The sequence below is a fragment of the Schistocerca cancellata genome, chromosome 2, assembly GCF_023864275.1.
Source record: "Schistocerca cancellata isolate TAMUIC-IGC-003103 chromosome 2, iqSchCanc2.1, whole genome shotgun sequence".
Lineage (NCBI taxonomy): Eukaryota > Metazoa > Arthropoda > Insecta > Orthoptera > Acrididae > Schistocerca > Schistocerca cancellata.
In genome coordinates, this window is record NC_064627.1 from 127,530,443 (window position 1) to 127,540,123 (window position 9,681).

Sequence of the window (9,681 nt, forward strand, 5' to 3'; positions counted from 1 at the left end):
TTCAATGCTTACGTTATTGTGATTGTAAGCAGCATTTTCCTTCTGTAACATTGACATGCATCGTACTAACCTCTCACATCGACGTAAACGACTTTACTAAGCCCAATTCCAAATCCATTGGCAGCCTGGCATAGGTAATGTCCTTTGTCCATTGGGCGGGCGCTATGAATCCACAGACTGCCGTTATCCAGAATCCTGAAAAAACAACATATTTAAGAATTTTTACAATCCTCAAAATCATGCAACATTAGCTATACAGTATAAGAACACACAGAGTGTGTCAATAAGAATTACATGATTTCAAAACCCCATATTTATTGATAAAAAATACTACAGACCTGGATGAACTGCAAAACACTTACAAAATCTTGAAACTTTAGCTATGCTACTGCAAATGGTTTATGGGTCCACCAACAGCAGCACGAACAACATTTAGATAATAGCTAAATTCGTCATAAATTTTACACAGTGTATCTGCTTTTACAGACGTTATGGTGGTTGTTATTCTGTTCTTCACTTCTTCTTTGCTACGAGGTAAAGGAAAGATGAACACACTTTCCTTCACATATCTCCAGAAAAAATAAGATGGGGTCATGTCTCACGTCATGGAGGCCAAAAATGCAGGGCTGTGTCTCGGGCTCCCGTGGTCCCTATCCAGCGTTGAGGCAGAGTGTCATTGAGAAATTGATGTACGTTGTTGTGCCATTGTGGTGGAGTTACATCCTTTAAGGTTTTGTCAGTATTGTGGAATTCGTTCCATGTTTCTAGTACGTTTTCATCAATAAATGGTTCAAATGGCTCTAAGCAATATGGGACTTCGCATCTGAAGTCATCAGTCGCCTAGACTTAGATCTGCATAAACCTACCTAACCTAAGGACATCACACACACCCATGCCCGAGGCAGGATTCGAACCTGCGACCGTAGCAGCCGCGTGGTTCCGGACTGAAGCGCCTAGAACTGCTCGGTCACAGTGGCCGGCTTTCATCAATAAATATGGGGTTTTGGAAACATGTTTTTTACAAACACCCATTTCATAACTCGCACTTAAAAATGGCACATAAGGAAGGATAGCAAATAACGACATTTCACTTACTGAGCGTGTACACTGCAGTAGGAAGAATACATTATGAGATTTGCAGATGATTTGGGGGCATACAGTATGCGAGCTGTGACCTCTCGCAGCAATAGCTGCTTTAACCCGGCAGCTAAGTTTCATATCGAACTGAGCTTGGATGACTGGGGTACGTCATGACATGCTACTTCAGCTCTATGTCAGAGTTCATCAACCGTGGTGGCTGACGAATGGTGGAACATCAGACATCAGCCCTCACCAATCCCTGACCAGATGTTTTCAGTGGTTGAAGGATTTTAGAGAACGTACTGGTCAGAGCAACATACAAACACAGTCTGTATCGAGGTAGGTTAGGACAGTGAGGGCAACATGTGCTCTTGAATTATCTTCAGAATGAGATTTTCACTCTGCAGCGGAGTGAGCGCTGATATGAAACTTCCTGGCAGATTAAAACTGTGTGCCGGACCGAGACTCGAACTCGGGACCTCTGCCTTTCGCGGGCCAGTGCTCTACCGACTGAGCTACCCAAACACGACTCACGCCTCGTCCCCACAGCTTTACTTCCGCCAGTACCTCGCCTCCTACCTTCCAAACTTTACAGAAGCTCTCCTGCGCAGGAGGAGGACGGGGCGTGAGTCGTGCTTGGGTAGCTCAGTCGGTAGAGCACTTGCCCGCGAAAGGCAGAGGTCCCGAGTTCGAGTCTCGGTCCGGCACACAGTTTTAATCTGCCAGGAAGTTTGAATTATCTTGTTAAAATAACATCAGGGAGACCTCGAAGGTAGCACACAGCCACCGACTTCAACACGTCAGATGTGTAACCACGAGGATCGTGTTATTTACAGAATGGCGCACATACCGTCACCTTACGTTATGGGCCCATATGACGACATTGAATCCAATTTAACAACGGAGCCATCACGTATGGATATGATAGGTCCGTCATAGTACACCTCGAAGAATATGGACTCGTCAGTAACGGTGACGTAGCGCCAGTCAGTATCCAGTATCGTTGTGAAAGGACAATGGTTGCTATGCACGCAATCCATGATGCTCCAACAAGGACGTAGCTAGGATTTTGACAAAAGAGGAGGGTGTCCTGTTTTGTAAAGAGGACCTTAAAAAGACTCGTGCTTTTATTTATCCTGAAAATTTGCGTCATTTTATTCGAAAAGGATATTGGAGATTTCGCCAAGCAGAGATTCGATGTCATTAGTTATGAGTGCTGTCCTTTGGCAAACCATTAGGAAGAAATCATGCTCCAGTCTCCAAGATCATTTTACACTCTTCTTTCAGTTTGGGTTTGAACTGAGGAACTGAGTGTCAATGCAGGAGCGCAAATTTTTTGGGGCACTGTGATTATTACCGACATGGCTTTTGGAATGAAGAGATCTCTGTTCGACAGAATAGATAGAATATTTGGTGGTGAAAATGCAGAGGATCTAGAATTATTGAATTTTACACCTTCCCAAATTTTCTCACTTAAGTATGCCTCTGCCACTTCTTGCAACATAAGAAAGATCATTTCCTGCATTAAGGAATGTCCCAGTAGAGGAATGCATGACCCTAAATGAGGAGAATTTGGATTAGTATTTATTTATCATACGGATTTTGGTGTCGGGAGCCACCTAAGAGGCGTTCGGCTCGACTTCGACGCAGCTCTTTTCATTAAAGCAGAGCGGCTGCATCTCTGAGGGAACTGGAATTTATCAGGAAAGAAAGGTATTAGGAAGGAGATGACTGTGCCCTAAGATAAGGGACCAACCCTGATAGTTGCCTAAATTGAAAATGGGAAACCACACGAAACCATTTTCGGAGTTGCCAGTGAAGGGATTCAAACCGCCTCGTCTCACGAATACAGGGAGCTCACCACACAGAACTGTCCCAAGTCGACGAGGAATTTGGAAAATCTGGTTGTTGTACACTGTTTTAAAATAAAACAAAGTGCATCGCAACAAAAGGTTAAATTGACATTTCATGTTTTTTCTTTAACTGTACATGTTTAGTCATTTGATAGTGTATCAATGCCCGCATTTTTAAGATTTGATGGGGCATGGAATTGATGGCTTTCTTTATTGTAATATTACAAGAGCGTAAATATACACTCCTGGAAACTGAAATAAGAACACCGTGAATTCATTGTCCCAGGAAGGGGAAACTTTATTGACACATTACTGGGGTCAGATACATCACATGATCACACTGACAGAACCACAGGCACATAGACACAGGCAACAGAGCATGCACAATGTCGGCACTAGCACAGTGTATATCCACCTTTCGCAGCAATGCAGGCTGCTATTCTCCCATGGAGACGATCGTAGAGATGCTTGATGTAGTCCTGTGGAACGGCTTGCCATGCCATTTCCACCTGGCGCCTCAGTTGGACCAGCGTTCGTGCTGGACGTGCAGACCGCGTGAGACGACGCTTCATCCAGTCCCAAACATGCTCAATGGGGGACAGATCCGGTGATCTTGCTGGCCAGGGTAGTTGACTTACACCTTCTAGAGCACGTTGGGTGGCACGGGATACATGCGGACGTGCATTGTCCTGTTGGAACAGCAAGTTCCCTTGCCGGTCTAGGAATGGTAGAACGATGGGTTCGATGACGGTTTGGATGTACCGTGCACTACTCAGTGTCCCCTCGACGATCACCAGTGGTGTACGGCCAGTGTAGGAGATCGCTCCCCACACCATGATGCCGGGTGTCGGCCCTGCGTGCCTCGGTCGTATGCAGTCCTGATTGTGGCGCTCACCTGCACGGCGCCAAACACGCATACGACCATCATTGGCACCAAGGCAGAAGCGACTCTCATCGCTGAAGACGACACGTCTCCATTCGTCCCTCCATTCACGCCTGTCGCGACACCAATGGAGGCGGGCTGCACGATGTTGGGGCGTGAGCGGAAGACGGCCTAACGGTGTGCGGGACCGTAGCCCAGCTTCATCGAGACGGCTGCGAATGGTCCTCGCCGATACCCCAGGAGCAACAGTGTCCCTAATTTGCTGGGAAGTGGCGGTGCGGTCCCCTACGGCACTGCGTAGGATCCTACGGTCTTGGCGTGCATCCGTGCGTCGCTGCGGTCCGGTCCCAGGTCGACGGGCACGTGCACCTTCCGCCGACCACTGGCGACAACATCGATGTACTGTGGAGACCTCACGCCCCACGTGTTGAGCAATTCGGCGGTACGTCCACCCGGCCTCCCGCATGCCCACTATACGCCCTCGCTCAAAGTCCGTCAACTGCACATACGGTTCACGTCCACGCTGTCGCGGCATGCTACCAGTGTTAAAGACTGCGATGGAGCTCCGTATGCCACGGCAAACTGGCTGACACTGACGGCGGCGGTGCACAAATGCTGCGCAGCTAGCGCCATTCGACGGCCAACACCGCGGTTCCTGGTGTGTCCGCTGTGCCATGCGTGTGACCATTGCTTGTACAGCCCTCTCGCAGTGTCCGGAGCAAGTATGGTGGGTCTGACACACCGGTGTCAATGTGTTCTTTTTTCCATTTCCAGGAGTGTATTTTGGACGAAAGGGGAATGGAGGGCGTAGGGCGCATTCGACCCGCGAAAAAAATCTTTTAGAAACGAACGAACTATAGAATGTGTTGTCATCACATATTTCCTTCGCTCTCTACAAACCCCTCCCCATCGTTCCATACCGGGACTGGTTTTCATAACTGAGTACCACCCCGGTCAGCAGTTTGCGCGATATTTTGCCATTTGGCCTACTGATGACACAATACTGAACAAAGTTTTGTAAAGAAATGCAGCCATTACCTTTCGGGGGATATTTTTGTTGATCGACGCGAGTTTTGGGGGACACAGACAAATCTAAGGGTATTTTTACGCGCTGATTTTAATTTAATGTTATTTATAAAGATATTTACCGCTCGGCTGCCTTGTGAAATACTGAAATATTGCAATCGCAGAGTTCTAGCAAGTTCCAAATGACGAATCCAGTACTAACATCAAACTGCTATGTAGGTAATTAGGCTATTACAGCAGTGTGTACATGTTTTTAACTTACCATAACGCTAGCGGACTATTCCCTCTTCCTTCTTGTTATTCGTAATTAGAAACTATCACAGCAGCATAGTGCACTAAAACAATGAACGGTAGCACTCACATTAAATTCAGCTGCAGTAAGGACTGAACTGATGAACGAAACGACAACTGAACTCAAGCAAGGCTAACAGCTGGTCTTGGCTGAAATAGGCTTGAGTGATAGCTGATAGTGCGAGTATCGATAGTGCGTATTTCTTTTCCGTCGTATGATTGAAACTCAAAATATCTCCAAAATTCACTACAGGGCAACTAGGTCGTGTGCAATTTCCTTTAGGTGTTTCTTAGAGGGGCGGGGATCTGAATCCCCAGGACATTCACCTCCCTCCCCCCCTTCCTCCTCGCCTTTGGCTGCGTCCTTGGCTCCAGCCGTCATCGCGCCGTCCTCGAGGATCCTTGTTTTGCTACAAATAAGCCAATTTCCTGACGCAGTATTAGTGATTTGGCTTTATGATTCTGTGCGGTCTAACGGACAATATGTCTGTCGTCTGGGTGTCTGAGATCCTGCTTGGCGTTGCGTATGGCTTTCCTCTACCAGTAGATTCCGTATTTGAATGACAGTCGTGGAATACCGACCAACGTGAACAGTTGTTTTCAGTAGTGTTGTGCATATATTATTCCACCTCTGCTGAGCGAATTTCTGTTCCTAACATCAGTTGGCCGTTACCGAGCACTGTCATAGCCTGTCCCTGAAGATACGTGCTACCTCTACTTCCAGGAACCCCCGCTCGCCTGCCGCAGAAAGCACCGATACGCTTTGTTCTCTCATTGTCGCTGACCCAGACTCGCTGACGTCCTGCAGGGACATCCTTGTGACCTCTGCACGTGAGTGCAGAAAGCTCCTTATTGCACACGCAAATGTCCAGTCTCTGCCAGCTCATCTCGACGAGCTCCGTCACGTATTTCACGATGCAGATGTCTGCGTAATATTTCTGTCGGAGACTTGACTCAAACCAAGAATTTCCACATTTGTTCTAAGGCACAACAGATGTAACCAACGAGGGGGTGGAGTAGGACTATACGTACGCTCTGATTTACCACGTACTCTGGTAGACACATAAAAAGATAAACTAGTGGAATATATGTCCATAGAGATCAATATACCTGATACGTCTATACGTCTCCTCTGCAAAGATCATAAGGTGGAAAACTTCGCCTGATTATAAATTTATCTTTCAAGTCTGACATATGAGCACGTAATTTTAGGCAGTGACACTAAAATAAATTTGCTATAAAATAGTCCTTCCAGTGTGAGATTTGAGCGGATGCATTCTTCTTCAAACGTGTCGCTACTTCATCTAGTCCCTAACCATCATATGAACAGTAGTCACTCTCTCATCGATATATTTCCAATCAAATTCCTAGACTAATTCGTACTTCACATATATTCACTTAGCATGTCCACCAATATCTATTTTCATGACGTACGCTCTAAAAAGTTCCAGAAAGAAGCCGCAACTGACTACATATCTACACTTCAAACTAATTTACTTACTTGAACTTGTAACTGAGGTGCAAGAAGTACTTTCGGACCGTCTTCTATTCGCTTCTCTGACATAAAAAACTACATGGGTTTAGTAATAAACTAACTCAACTATATAAAAAATATGCTCTTCTAAAGACCATATAAGTAAGAACGAAAGCTTCACGTTAAAGAAATAAAACAGCTCATGAACCTCAGATACGCTGCAGATGGGCGTGCAATCTATGCCCAAAGCTTCAAAATTACATTCTTTACAAGCAGAAGCGGAACAGGATCAGTCAAGCTGTGATAAATGTAAAACTCACGCATGTCCATGCATTAACTGACAACAGAAATTAACCAGCTGTCCCATGGAAAAAACTGCATTGTCATGATATTTGCAAAGTAAAAGATGCAGCTGATCCCATAGTACGAGCTGAAGGTCTGAATTGGTACTTAACATTACCTACAACCACAACTGAACCACAAGCGAGACTCATTGATTACTTCGCGGGTGCAAACTATACCGACGAAAAATTATATCGGAAGCATATTACTTGCAATACGACCAAAACAGGCATTATGTCTGTCAGATCAGCATCTACTGGATGCGATGGCATCACAGTCCAAATGATGAAGCTTATATTGACTCACTAATGCCGACTATAACAGATATCTGCAACCTGCAAGAAGGGACTAGTCGAGCCACTATCTAAAAAGGATGTTGATACAGTACCCTCTAATTACTGAACTATTTTAATTCTTCCTGCGCTGCCCAAGGCCTTGGAATATATAATCCGCCAGAAGTCAGCAAACTACCTAACTAAAATCAACCTACTAGATGAATACCACTCAGGTTTCTGGAAATATCTCAGCACAGCATCTGCCTTCATGAAGGTAGCACATGACGTAAAGCTTCCCATGAACACCTAAGAGGCAACTGTCATGCCCTTCTTAGACTTTAACAAAACCTTTAACACTGTCGACCTCGACATTTTACTTGCCAGACTTAGCAGCCTAAAAATCTCGCGAAGTGCAGTGCAATGGTTTCGCTTATACCTCACACATCGCCAGCGCTGCATCATGTCCGGCACCACAAATTCACAGTGGAGGAATGAAGTATCAGGCTTCCCACAGGGTCCGGTGTTAGGTCCTATACTTTTTTCGTTGTACGTAAATGTCTCATCAGTTCTGCTCCATCCGCAAATACCACATCTACGCTGATGACCTATATGTTATCTAAGTGCAAAACCTATAAACCGGAAGACAGTTATCGAGAATCTCAATACCGCCCAATTAGCACTGTCGAAAAGGGCGCAGGATATAGGGTTCAAGTTCGATTCGTACAAAACCCAAGCGTTACATGCAATTTAGGCCGAAATGTCGGGAATCCCTACCATCTTTAACCCAAAACTTCTCTCCATCAGCAAACAGTCTAGAAGTAATAAGAGATGAAAATCTAAATAGGGCTGAACACGTAAGTGCATCGTGCAGGGACGCACCAGGATCTTCCCATGCCATAAAAATATGAAATGCTATTCCCTCTTGACATGAAAAAGAATCTTGAACAAACAGTTACACGTCCAGTTATTGATTACAGCGATGTTACCCAGCAAAGACATTCTTAGGAAAGCCCGCTTCACCTGGAACTGGTCATGAGTGCCTGTATTCCTTATATTTTTGGTCATATTTCACCATGATACGCACAGATATTCTGGCTGCGTGCAGACAAGCACGGAGAATTCCATACCCTCTGTCTTCTCTACTGTCTTATCAACGAACATTGTCCCTCATATTTCTCCTTGAGCTTAACATTCTTATCTCATCACAGAAAAATCTTTTCTGTCCCATTCCATCAATCAGCCACTTTCTCGAAGTCCTTCTCAGTAGACGAAACCCGACCCTGGAATAACCTCCCGCATTATGTTATAGAAGTGAAGAACATTTGCAGCTTCAGAAGATACTTAATGACACATGAACTAAAACAACAATAATGATAACCATTGTCCCCGCACGCACTCGTATCTCTTATACATCCTTATTTCCAACCAGATCATTCTCTTTTCCCCGTATTCCAAACTCGTACAATCTCCTTACATTTATGATCCCCAGAACTCACTATATCAGAAAACATCTATCTTGTACACCTAAGAATACTTTTTACATCTGCCACTATTATTATTGTTCTTATAGTCATTGTCATCATCATTATTATTACTGTCATTATTCATAGTATCCGCAGCTGCAATAATACTAGTACTGCCACTATTAACTTTATTAATTTATAGTCAGTATTATTTTCTCACACTGCCACTTCAGACACTCATGTCATTTCAATACTTTTTGTCATATTACAATTGTTATTTAGTATGTAACTATGATGTAAAAATGTGCTGTTTGTCTGGAACGCTGATCAGATGTAAGAGAGGGGCTGACGGATGTAACATATCAGTTAAAGAAATAAATAAAAAATAAAAATAATATATCGTAGAACGATGAACCACATTCACGACAAACCATAGTCCTGTTGCTGTCTAATTTCGGGATATCGCGCCAAAAAATAAAAACACCTACAGCCGTCCTTATGATTTTATTTTGTCGCAATCAGTTTCAACGCTTCATTGCGTCATCTTCAGGCTGTTGGATGGTTGGAGCGCTGACAAATTACCTGCGTATCCAGTAATGCTAGCAACTGGTGGGTTATGCATGGGGATCATACCAAGCTGTACCGCGTCAAAACAGCCTGAAGATGACACAATGAAGCGTTGAAACTGGTAGCGACAAAATAAAATAAAATCATAAGGACGGATGTACTTGTTTTTATTTTTTGGCACGATAGTAAACGGCCGTCGTCCCAGAGATCTCCTGCAAAAACGATGGATAAACAAAAAAAAAATCGGGATATGCTAGCACATGTTTTTTCTTCTTACGTGATTCACAATACCATCTCCCGACAAATAACCAGTATTCAAATGTGAGTAGCAAACGAGAAATTTGCTGCATAATCTTTCCTTACATACAGACTGTTGATGGTGTTACTCCCAACTACTTTGCGCGTTTGCGCTGCTTATCTTTGGAAT